Source organism: Perissodus microlepis, chromosome 14 (genome assembly GCF_051167445.1).
Source record: "Perissodus microlepis isolate ML-2025 ecotype Zambia chromosome 14, ASM5116744v1, whole genome shotgun sequence".
NCBI classification, from domain to species: domain Eukaryota; kingdom Metazoa; phylum Chordata; class Actinopteri; order Cichliformes; family Cichlidae; genus Perissodus; species Perissodus microlepis.
In genome coordinates, this window is record NC_140474.1 from 21,443,805 (window position 1) to 21,457,765 (window position 13,961).

A 13,961-nucleotide genomic window follows, 5' to 3' on the forward strand; every position below is an offset into this window, starting at 1 on the left:
AAAAAAGATGGAGAGGACAGACCTCAAAGCTCAAACAAATTGTGCAAAGCCATTTGGAGGGCTAGGTGACCACAACCTCCTCTAGTCTATTCTCCTACTGTGTGGGCATTGCACAAAGCTGTGGGGGTGGAGCCAAAAATGCCCTTTTTATTATTGTAAGACAAGATGTTTCCCATCATCTGTATTGTTAGAACACAGTCATTTCAACGATGGCTTTACCTACATTTCAGTAATGATAACTGTTATTACAGTTTATTGTTGTATTGTTTGCTGTTATTACCTGGATGTGAGCATTTTTTCTTAGTGTGATAATCAGCCTGCATGTTACAGAATAGTGTAATGGCATTTTGCTTATCTACGTGTGTGTTTGTGTGTGAATGCACAAACCACCCACCTCCCTGCCCTCCCCTCGCGGACAGGTTATCTGCCCTATGAAAGGAAGTCTGCTCTCTGACACCTCAGCGTGACTGCCATAACTCATAACACAACACACACACGGGCACGCACACAACAGATACAGTGTGCAGATAACGATAAATAAATGCACTCAGCTCAACACACATTTAAAAAACAGAGGCAGTCAGAGAGACACACACAGCTCCACTAAATAAAGTCCAGACTGGCTGCCCTGAATGCCCTTCAGCTACATAATTTACGGTGAGTGTCTGCGAGTGTCTGACCTGTTTTTGATGATGTTGGTGGAAACTTGCAGAGCATTATTCATGTCTGTACAGAATCCTGACTCAGGGACACACATTTTTTTATTCAAATGTAATACAATGTGCTTGACGGGAAAAGTTTATTTGGCTTTTTTTGACTTGGCGCTTCTAATGTGAAATGTGTTTATCTAAGATAATTGCAACCACATTCTGCAGTGCGGGGAGTCAATCATGTGGTGTGATAAACCGAGCTCGAGGCCCAGCTGCTGATTCTCACTTGCGGTGGTTAGTATTAACAACCAAGTTGTTTGATCAAACCTTGACATCGGTAATATAATTTAACGGCGCTTTAAGAAATGACAAGGCATGGTGTATGATTTATCTACCCCTGTGGTAATTTGCTGTCAAGATTCATCAACCTTCCATATTTTATTGAAAACTGTGATTATGGTGAACTTGATAAAACATGCAGACAGGATGTTTTTGTGCTGTACCTGTGATGTGCAAGACTTCATTCGCATCATAGCGTATCATTCAGATGTTTAATGCATACATGCACGACGTAGCAACAGATTCACGGTGTGAGGGAAATCTTGTAAAAATGACAGATTTATACTTTAATGAGGCAACTTTGAACAGACTTCAGCTTCTGGACAGATACAGTTCTTAGCCATTAATTAAATCTGCCTTTAAAGCCATAATAAGAGAAATGTATTACCCCTAGATGTTGTACAGCACACTAAACCAAAATAAGGCCCGTCAACCACACTTTCACACCGGACAGTAGTATGTTGACCAAAAATGTCCCAAAGCATGAAGAGTTTCTTTAACCAGAACTTAAAGCCTGAGCCCAACATCTGAAACACACCAACCCCACACCCTAATCCCCCCTCCACCAAACTTTACACTTGGTACAATGCAGTCAGACAAGTACTGTTCGCCCAGCAACCACCAAACCCAGACTAGTCTATTGGATTGCCAGACAGAGAAGCGTGATTCATCACTCCAGAGTCCAGTGGTGGGGTGTCTTACACGACTACATCTGCAGTTTGCATTGTGCTTGGTGATGTGGAGCTTGCATGCACCTGCTCGGACATGGAAACCCATTCCATGAAGTTCTCTACGCACTGTTCCTGAGTTAATCTGAAGGCCACATGAAGATTGATCTGCAGCAATCGACTCTGCAGAAAGTTCTCAACCACTGCCCATTATACACGTCAGCATTCACTGATCCTCCTCTATGGTTTTACCTGGCCTACCACTTTGTGGCTGAATTGCTGTCATTCCCAATCGCTTCCACTTTGTTGCAATACCACTACCAGCTGACTGTGGAATATTTAGTAGTGGGGAAATTTATGCCTGGGCTCATTGCACAGGTGGCATCCTGTCACGGTACCACTATGGAACTCCTGAGAATGACCCATTCTTTCAAAAGTATATGCAGAAGCAGTTTGCTCAGGTTTCAGTAACTTGCCCGAGGATACTTCAACATACAGGCTGGAATAGCCAGGGATCAAATCGTTGACCTTCCGCTCCACCTCCTGAGCCGCCTCCTGTATCCAGTCAACCACTTGCTGTGACACTCTCGGAATTCCTTCCACCAAGAAGGTTCCGGTATATATGCTAACTGCATGTTGTGTATGCTGGTACAGTGTGGATTGAGAGGGTACGTGGTGGGTTTTTATATTTCACATGGTTTCTGCTTTGTTACTATGTTTGTTTGTTAAAACATGTGAAAGTGACATGTTTGCAACTGTTGTGAGATGCTTTATGAATACAGAATAAAGTCCTAATAAAACAACTTTCTTTTTTTTAAAGCCAGCATTGTATCTTTACAGAGCTCATAGCTGTAATATTTACATGACTCAGTTGCCTTTCTTTTCAAACCAAATTTGAAATCAAGAAGATTCCTTTTGTCTTTAAAGCACTGAGTAATATGCTTTCCTTTCTTAAGCTCTCAAGCTATGAGCTCTCTATAAGAGCTCTCTTGCACTCTTGCCGCCTTGTTTCGCCAAGGTCAGCTCATAGTTTGAAGTGTTTCTCCTGTTTTTTTATCATGTTTTTTTCCATAATTAATAATAAATGTTAATAATAATAAATGTTTTCCATATTATCTGTGTGATTGCTAAGTAATTGGCAAACCTTCTGGAGGAAACCTGGTCTTGTTAGGAGAGACGGCATCCATCCCACTTTGGATGGAGCAGCTCTCATTTCTAGAAATATGGACAAATTTATTAAACCCCCCAAAATATGACTATCCAGAGTTGGGACCAGGAAGCAGAGTTGCAGTCTTACACGCCTCTCTGCAGCTTCTCTCCTCCTGCTACCCCCCCAAAAACCCATCTCCATAGAGACTGTGTCAGCTTCCAAAAAGACAAAAAACAAACTAAAAACCAGCAACAAACAACTTAAACATAAACAATTACAAAGAAAGAACAGTACAGTATCCACATCTGAACCAAAGAGTAAAACAGTGAAATGTGGATTATTAAATATTAGGTCTCTCTCCTCCAAGTCTCTGTTAGTACATGACTTAATAATTGATCAACAAATTGATTTACTCTGCCTTACAGAAACCTGGTTGCAGCAGGATGATTATGTTAGTTTAAATGAATCAACACCCCCGAGTCATTCTAACTACCAGGCCGAGGGGGCGGTGTGGCAGCAATTTTTCACACCAGCCTATTAATTAATGAAAGACCAAGACAGACTTTTAGTTCATTTGAAAGCCTGATGCTTAACATTGTCCACCCCAGCTGTAAAACTCTGAAACCAGTCTTACTTGTTATCATCTATCGTCCACCTGGGCCTTACACAGAGTTTCTGTCTGATTTCTCAGACTTTATATCTAATTTAGTTCTGAGCTCAAATAAAATAATTATTGTGGGTGATTTTAACATCCATGTAGATGCTAAAAATGACAGCCTCAACATGGCATTTAGTCTGTTATTAGACTCAATTGGCTTCTCTCAAAATGTAAAAGAACCCACCCACCACTTTAATCACACTCTAGATCTTGTTTTAACATATGGCATAGAAACTGAACATTTAACAGTGTTTCCTGAAAACCCTCTCCTGTCTGATCATTTCCTGATAACATTTACATTTACAATAATTGATTACACAGCGGTGGAGAGTAGATTTTATCAAAGTAGATGTCTTTCTGAAAGCACTGTAACTAAGTTTAAGAATATAATCCACCCACTGTTATCATCTTCAATGCCCTGTACCAACACAGAGCAGAGCAGCTATCTGAACGCTACCCCAACAGAGGTCGATTATCTTGTTAATAATTTCACCTCCTCACTACGTACGACTCTGGATACTGTAGCTCCAGTGAAAACTAAGGTCTCTAATCAGAAGTACCTGACTCCGTGGTATAATTCTCAAACACGTACCCTAAAGCAGATGACTCGTAATCTGGAGAGGAAATGGCGTGTCACAAATTTAGAGGATCATCATTTAGCCTGGAGAAATAGTTTGCTGCTTTATAAGAAAGCCCTCCGCAAAGCCACAACATCTTACTATTCAACACTGATTGAAGAAAATAAGAAGAACCCCAGGTTTCTCTTCAGCACTGTAGCCAGGCTGACAAACAGTCAGAGCTCTGTTGAGCCAACCATCCCTTTAACGTTAACTCATGAACTTCTTCACAAATAAAATTTTTATCATTAGAGAAAAAATTACCAGTAATCATCCCACAGATGTAATATTATCTACAGCTACTCTTAGTACCATTGATGTTAAGTTAGACTCTTTTTCTCCAATTGATCTTTCTGAGTTAACTTCAATAATTACTTCCTCCAAACCATCAACGTGTCTTTTAGACCCCATTCCTACAAAACTGCTCAAAGAAGTCCTGCCATTAATTAATTCTTCGATCTTAAATATGATCAACCTATCTCTAATAATCGGCTATGTACCACAGGCCTTCAAGCTGGCTGTAGTTAAACCTTTACTCAAAAAGCCATCTCTAGACCCAGCAGTCTTAGCTAATTATAGGCCAATCTCCAACCTTCCTTTCATATCAAAAATCCTTGAAAGAGTAGTTGTCAAACAGCTAACAGATCATCTGCAGAGGAATGGTTTATTTGAAGAGTTTCAGTCAGGTTTCAGAGCTCATCACAGCACAGAAACAGCTTTAGTGAAGGTTACAAATGATCTTCTTATGGCCTCTGACAGTGGACTCATCTCTGTGCTTGTCCTGCTAGACCTCAGTGCAGCGTTCGATACTGTTGACCATAATATCCTATTAGAGCGATTAGAACATGCTGTAGGTATTACAGGTACTGCACTGCAGTGGTTTGTATCATATCTATCTAATAGACTCCAATTTGTGCATGTAAATGGAGAGTCCTCTTCACACACTGAGGTTAATTATGGAGTTCCACAGGGTTCAGTGCTAGGACCAATTCTGTTTACATTATACATGCTTCCCTTAGGCAGCATCATTAGAAGACATAGCATACATTTTCACTGCTATGCAGATGACACCCAGCTCTATCTGTCCATGAAGCCAGATAACACACACCAATTAGTTAAACTGCAGGAATGTCTTAAAGACATAAAGACCTGGATGGCCGCTAACTTTCTGCTTCTTAATTCAGATAAAACTGAGGTTATTGTACTCGGCCCTGAAAATCTTAGAAATATGGTATCTAACCAGATTCATACTCTGGATGGCATTACCTTGGCCTCCAGTAACGCTGTGAGGAACCTTGGAGTCATTTTTGACCAGGACATGTCCTTCAACGCACATATTAAACAAATATGTAAGACTGCTTTCTTCCATTTGCGCAACATCTCTAAAATTAGAAATATCCTGTCTCAGAGTGACGCTGAAAAACTAGTTCATGCATTTATTACTTCCAGGCTGGACTACTGTAATTCATTATTATCAGGATGTCCAAAAAACTCACTGAAAGGCCTTCAGCTGATCCAAAATGCTGCAGCAAGAGTACTGACAGGGACTAGAAGGAGAGAGCATATTTCTCCTGTTTTGGCTTCCCTTCATTGGCTTCCTGTTAAGTCCAGAATTGAATTCAAAATCCTGCTCCTCACATACAAGGTCTTAAATAATCAGGCCCCATCTTATCTTAATGACCTTGTAGTACCATATCACCCTATTAGAGCACTTCGCTCTCGCTCTGCAGGCCTACTTGTTGTTCCTAGAGTATTTAAAAGTAGAATGGGAGGCAGAGCCTTCAGTTTTCAGGCCCCTCTTCTGTGGAACCAGCTTCCAGTTTGGATTCGGGAGACAGAAACTATCTCTACTTTTAAGATTAGGCTTAAAACTTTCCTTTTTGCTAAAGCATATAGTTAGGGCTGGACCAGGTGACCCTGAATCCTCCCTTAGTTATGCTGCAACAGACGTAGGCTGCCGGGGGATTCCCATGATGCATTGAGTTTTTCCTTTCCAGTCACCTTTCTCACTCACTATGTATTAATAGACCTCTCTGCATTGAATCATATCTGTTATTAACCTCTGTCTCTCTTCCACAGCATGTCTTTTATCCTGTCTTCCTTCTCTCACCCCAACTGGTCGCAGCAGATGGCCGCCCCTCCCTGAGCCTGGTTCTGCCGGAGGTTTCTTCCTGTTAAAAGGGAGTTTTTCCTTCCCACTGTCGCCAAAGTGCTTTCTCATAGGGGGTCATATGATTGTTGGGTTTTTCTCTGTATCTATGAAGCGCCTTGAGGCGACTTTTGTTGTGATTTGGCGCTATATAAATAAAATTGAATTGAATTGAATTGAATTAAACAACTGTGTAAAAGTCTAGTGTTGTCACAGGAAAAACAGAAAAGGTCTTCTTTCATTTCATGATGTATTAAATGTTTTTATTTGGTGAAAGGGCTGGACTGCAAACAAACTAGTTCTCCCCCTGTCTACTATAAAGTCATACTGTTGTAATAGATGCAGTATATAGTATACTATTGTCTTGTTAGAGTATGCGAGGCTTTCCATGAAAAAAGACATTGTCTAGATGGGAGTATATGTTGCTCTAAAGCCTGTTTATACCTTTCACCACTGATGATGCAATTCTACATGTGCAATCTGCAGATAGAAGAAGTGGCTGATATTACAAAATCCTACCAGTGACTCAACAAAGGTGGACTGCAATATAGCACAGAGGCACTTGATAGCAGGGTGCAAGATGCTAGCAGGCAGGGCATAAAAACTGAGCGCAGATCTTGTGGGACTTCCAGATACAGACAGACAAACTGGTGATGGCTAATCATACATAGTCATAGACATAGTAGCAGTGGACAAGCAGAGGAAGGTGGCTGCAGTGAAAGACTTAGCTACAACAAGTGAAGAAGGAGCATGCAAGGTCAAGCAATAGCAAGGGCTGAGAGAGGAGCTAGGGAAGGTATGGAGACCGAAAGCAACAGCGGTCCCCATGGTAACTGGAACCATGGGGGCAGTGATCCCAAAACTGGTGGCTCCAGCAAATCTAGCTGATCCAGATCTAGAAGCCAGCGTAGCCTAGTTCATTCACCCTGAGTTCAGCTCAACCAAGTTCAGTTCAAACACCTTGTCTGAAATGAAGAGGTGGATACTGTCAATGGCTACAGGATTTACTAGGTCCAATACACAGACACACAAGTCATTTTTCAAAACTCAGAAATAGGCTGAAAGGCAGTTTCCAGCACTTTGTGGAACCACTCAGGAACATCCTAAGTTTCTGACAAGGTCCTTAGAATTGTAATAGCAAAAAGCAAGACGGGAAAGGCAGAAATCTGACTTGTGTGCGTAGGACTGTTAAAAGCATTTCAGAGCCATTAACACCATTTTCTCTCCCTGCACAGTCTTTTAAAGGCAATACAGTCTGACACTCTTTCAGACTTGATGTGTGCTGTGACTGTGTATCTGTTTCTAACAGAAAGAGTGAGATTGTGTTGGATGACGATGAGTCAACTTCACACTCCTCCCTTAAAGAAGTTGTCATCTTCCTCAGCCTATCCCTCTCTCTTTTTCTTTCCATCTTCTCCATATTTGTCTAACTCTAGGCAGATGTGAATGCTCTCCCATTTCTTTCTTCCATTAGAGGAGCCCTATTCAGGCATATTATTTTTTTCTGACTCACAGCTTCCATCAATTTCTCTCTCTCCACGTTGCCCTCCTGAAATTCTTTCTCCTTAGTGTTTTGCCCTTGTCTTCCATCATATTAATTCTTACTTTTCATCTTATCTTGTTATGCTCTTATTTCATCTTCTATCTGCACCGGTAATATTTTCCCATTTTCAATTTTATGCTAAGAAATGTGACAATGAAATGCTTAGCTGTGCTAAGACATTGACATTTAACCTTTTTTACTTTCTCCACACCTGATGGACTAAAAGCCTACCACGAGAAGACTATTAACAAATACTTGCACATCTACTCAGTATTTGATATCGCTCAAATGTATTCAAAAGATGCCAAAATATAATCCAACCCTAAATTCACTGCATGTCTATACTCACATTTCTCGGCGCATTCTTCACTGGTTCAGCTGTTTTGTCAGACTGCATCTTGTCTGCCTGCTTGGCTGAGTTTATCTTTACTAATGAAGTATATTAGTGACAGACATGCTGAGCTAATCTTTCCCTGGCTACAGCACTGAGCAGAATTGCAAAGACAACTGAAAAGAGTTTCATGCTGGCTGTCTAAACTCTGTTGCATGATCTGATCTGAGTTATCTGAAGTTCAAATATTAGCATCCCAACAACATTCAGCAAACTGGCGAGAAGGATTTATGGTAATGATTTAAATATATCTTAATCACGAACAAAATATCAAAGTTTTCAAGGCATTTGGGGACAACTGCAACAATTTTGTGTTCCTCAAGACAGGATTGGGAAGAGATACTGTGGGACAAGTCTCAGTAACACTCTGCTGATGCAATCCTGACGATACAGACGAAAGTCAAAGATAGCAGTGTCTTACACTGAGATTCAGTGGAACATGCACACAAGAAAACAGTTATGAGCATCATTACTGACTCACAGTCTGACACAAAGCTACATAATTATTGTTTCATATACACAAATATATAATATATGTTAGCATGCACAGGAATTAGAATTTTGTCAGGAAATGGTTGACGACAGGCAGTGGAAAAGAAGCAAAATTCCCAAAAGGGTTTGACGACAATGGACAGACACCTTCCTCACTGTATTCATTGTTAAGTCAATCAAAAAAATGGACACGTCTTGAAAAAGAATGTGCATGATATCTGAGACTGAGAATGACTTGAGGGTGAACCTTTAAAGCATTTTGGGCATTTGGAATTCCCCAATCCTGTTTAAAGCTGGATTTCATTTAAGAATCATTATTATTTTAACTTTAACCTTGTTTTCGGTCGAGCTCGCTTCATAAATTAAAGGGCAACTCACCTGACATATTACAATCTAGTTATAAAACGCAATCCATTTTTTTTGTTCCTGGAAAAATAAAAGGGATAGAGGGACAGAGAGCCTGCTGTGTTTGTTTACAAAGTAATAGGCAAATTTATCAATCTTATTTTGATATATAGCGGGTAGAGCTTCCTGAAGTGCAGTGCTATGTTGCTTTAAGTCTAATAGCTCAGTCACAGTAAAGTGAAAATAGGATAGCAAACTTCCACCTCAGAAATCTTGACAACCACTTTGCAGTCGCAAGACAATTCCACAGGTACCTGATGGGAGGCGAATTGCAGTTCAGCATCCGACTGCAGTCACACTCAGACAAATTCACGAAACTCTCAAAATTATTGCCTAATTTATTAACATAGATTGCCAACATGCTGTCAGGCTACACTGATGAACACTGATCTGTAATTCTCTTTAGAACAGGAGGCTTGGCTCAACCGCTTATCAGATGGATATATTCTGGTTATATTCCTATTTAAACGCAAGGTTACAGAGCACCTGCATGATTTCACTGTTAAACTACCACCCTGTGGCAATTACATCACTATCTGTAAAGGAAATTCTGAATTTCTGTATCAGATCTATGAAGTTCTGGCTGGCCTCTAAATGCAGGTAGTTAACGTGCATTTCTGTTTGTAACACTGTGAACTGTTATCATACAAAAAGCCACAGACGCTTAGATTAACTAGATTAAAGTAAAATATTTGCAAAGTTTTATGTTATTTCCCCTTAACACCACAAATCCCCTAGCTTCTAAAAATCGACCTAGTAGCCTGAGCAATAAAAGAAGCAAATTGTGCACAATGATCATATTTATTTAACCAACATGAGCAACACAAAAAATTTAGTTTCTGGTGTTCGTTTGAGGCATTAATTTATGCAACTTTCCCATCAATTAAACAAAACAAAAACAAACTTCCCTTGGCAAAAAGGGTAACCAAAAAAGCTTTAAAAATCACGGGTATGGTACTTGCATATTGGTAAAACCTGCAAAAAACATATTCAGCGCTGATAACACAGTTAAGTAGAAGCTATTACTAGTTTTACAAATACATTTACATTTGTGTGAAAAAGTAAAACACCCAGTAAACACAAATAAACTCGTTGCAGGCCTGAGTATGATGTACTGCATGTAAGCGAGCACACCATCCTTGCTCACTTGCAGTGCTATAACAGGGTTTCTCACCCTAGGCAATCAATGCTCCTTTATACTGTAGTTACTAAGAGTCCAACAATCCACAGTGGCAGTGAAGAAAAAACACAGCCAAACTCTGCATCCATGAAAAAGCAACGTTGGTCTGCCCAAGAGCAAGAGCCGAACTATGTTTCACTACTTCCCACTCTTCTCTGTCTCTCTCAGTTCATCCCACCATACCAACCAATCAGAGATTGTTTGGGTAAACACTGGATTATACTGCCCCTCTTCTAAATGTATCGATGTCCCAACCAGTCACTTCTTTTTCACTCTGAGGTCTAACAGGTCATCTTCTCTCTCTCGTTGCCATTTGCGGTTGGGACAGTGAACTGTGAAACACTAGAAAGATGAAGGGGCACCAGGGATTACATCTGCTGTAACCTTGGTGATGCATACTCTCATCCCTCTGTGAATAATCACAGGAGGCTTTTCTCTGCTGGTTCCTGGTAACTCAGACAAATCACTGGGCTTACAGCTCGTTTAGCAACAGGAATACTCTTAGCATCCTCCCCATCACTGGACTCGCAGGTCATTCGGATAGCTCCCACGTCGAGTCCTCTGACAGTTGTGTAATACCATCAATTCCCCCTCACGCAGATAAATCAAGGTCACACATCCTTCCATCGCTGCACAAAGTACCTTGGGTTATTACGTCCCTCCCCACAGACTGTATCAGGCTTAGCCTCAGCCTGGTTCAGTGGACGATATGAAGGGGTCTAAACTGGCTATTCACAATTATTACTGACTGTTTGCAATTCCTCTGCGAGAACAGAGAAGATCCTACTTCTCGCTCTGGGAAACATAGTCCTTTTTGCTCATCAGTTACTTGTTCCCCAGTGTTTTTTCTCTTTTATAAGCTGGGGCAATTGAAGCTCTGGTGGATGGCCTCTGAGGTGCACACTTCTCGTCTTGCGTTTCTTGAATCCTCACCAAGAACCCTCTTTCCCCCTTCAGGCCTCACTTGGTAGACAGTTAGGAACTTAACTTAACTTGTGTCTTCCAGGAATGCCAAGAGCTTAGTCTGATATTGTGCCTCCTTTTTGCAGGTGTAGACTCTAACCTGGTGTCGTAGCCTGGCTTATTTTTCTGATTCTTGTGTGAAGCTTCAGATACTAGAGGCAGGTATGATGTAAATCCTTTCTCAACTTATCCACATACTGGTACTCTTGTTTCACGATACTTGGACATGCTGAGCTGCTAGCTGCTATAGTCTCATGTCTCCCTTGGCTAGTCCCACTAGAGTAACCAATCAGAGTTTGAGAAATGTGGAGTCACTCCACATTGACCAATCTTTGACAAACACACAGAAACACTTTACATGTAACTGCATCAACATTTACACCAACTATGAAAATGTGAAAATCTCAAAGTATCATAGCGGTTATGTCAACAACAGTTTTTCCATGTATTTGAACATTTCACCATTGGGGGTTTACCCCACAGTTACAGCATGCTGACTGTCTTATTGCCGTTTTATCGCTGTGTTGACGCACTTTGAAGATAGCAGTTGCAAGTTTGTTGCACACAGTTGCAATCAAAACTAATGTTTTGAGCCAACTTTAAAAGAGGAAAGTTCAATACATGATTAAGAGAAGTTAATTTGAGCCAGAGTTGTTGCTTTATTTTAACTGGTAGGGCTAAGATGTGGTTGTGCTGAAGGCTGAGCTCTAATAGTCATGGTTTACATGTGTCAACAGCACAGCAATCCTTTACTGAGTAAGAAACTGAGTTTACTCTAATGTGGGAAGTGCAAAATCATCACACCTCACCTTAAATAAATTTGAGAGAACATGTTCTAGTAGAATTGGAGCAGAAACAAGACATTTGATGCTATTAAAATGTAAAAGAAGAACTTCAAACATATCAGGAAAAAGATATTTCTAAGGAAAGCAGACTGTATTGTGGTGAGTACTGACAGTTCAAGGTGATAACGTCAATAATTCTGTTCACTGAACAAAGGCGCTTTTTTACTTCTCTTCTTCTTTCAGAAATTCATGAGTCAAATTGGCCAATGTCAGCCCACAGCAGGCATTCACTGCTTGATTGCTACTGACACAGAACTTCCCCAACTGTGACTCCTCTCTGACATAACAGCAGCCAAGGTCATTTTGCGTCATAGAAAAACAAACAAACAAAGAAACAAAATGGGCGCAGGTGAGGAAAAAAAGGTGATGACAATGCTTTGGTGGTGCTAACTCCCCCACTGCGCCATGCTCTGTTACAAAGTTAGATCCCCTTTGAGCTGGCAATTTCTGATACTTTTATCGCAAAAGAAAAAAATGATTGAGTTCCACAGTTTGCCACAAAAAATACAGAGAGAAATCATGGTTTCTGGATGTGGAAATAACAAAATAAATTGCTAAATCCTGCAAGAAGTGGGTCTGATATTGCACCTTAAAGCCTCTACTGCTACACAAGCCAACAATGACAAACCTCAGATTCATTAGACTCAAATAACTGCATGCTCTCAACTTTTAAGTCACTTTTTTTGTGTGATTTAGTATTTATCCAAAGAATTTCATCAACTGTAATACCGCAATGCTTCTCTGACACATGCAGATTGGATCTCTTTGCATGTGATGGTTGGTCACACGCGAACACAACAAAGGCCTTTTATGCTGTCTGAGCATGTGTATCGTCTCCACTGTAAGACTCGCGTATGTGACCGTGTGCGCTTGTTCCAGTGATCCACGGTTTGTCTAAGGGCTGGTAGACAGGCCGCGGTCATAAATATGCCCAGCTGTAACCACGGTGATTTGCAGGTTTGGAGAAGCCATAAACACGGCCACTGAGCGGCCCGCTGTTCCTAGAGGAGGCTGAATTAAGTGGTGAGTGTGTAGATCTGTGCGTGCTTGTGTCTATCCATACTGGAATGTGTACCTATGAGCTTCCTCAAGGGTATTCTTCATTGGAGATGGGAGCAGTTTGGTCACTGGGCAAGGGTTTGAGGAGTGGTGGGGGAGGGTCATTAATCTATGCTGGTCCATTGGCTGTAACGGCGGAGGGGAGGGGTTAGTGCAGCTGGTCAGTTAACTGCTGTCAGCTTTCTAATATGGAACATTCTTCAATATTAGATGGCGAGTGCATGATCACTGGGGCCCAACCAGATCCACTAAAACACTACATCTTCTCTGTCCTGCATCTTTTAACCTCTCACATTTTTTTTGTTGTTTATTATGCAGCACGGTCTCCGGTTAGGTTGAAGATGGAAGATCATACTTGCTCTGCATTTCAATAATGCAGCAAGAACAAACTCGTTTGAACTGGTTAGCAGAATTATTGCAGACTGTATTGCAATAGTTTGGCTACACAACCTGAGATGCAGAGGATTAGGCTAGTGTGATCCACATGCCTCAAATATAGAACTCTATGTGACCTCTTCTCAGGTTTGACATGTCTTTATTGTGTTTTTTTTACCATTTATTTAACCAAAATGTCAAATTCTTGATGTTATACCCAGCACCGGAGCTTCCAAAGAAAATCCACGCAAGCAAGTGAAGGATATGCTCCGTCAGGAATGTTTCAAACGCACGACAATCTTGCTGTAAGCCAAGAGTACTAACCCCTGAGCCAGTGTGCTTCTTACAATTAATTTGAGCACAGAAAAGCTATTCAATGTTCCAGTGATACATGCAGTACAGTATGGACAGATGCCAATTGTGGTCACAAGATGATTTCTGATTGATTCCGACTGAAGACCGTATGTAAAATCAATG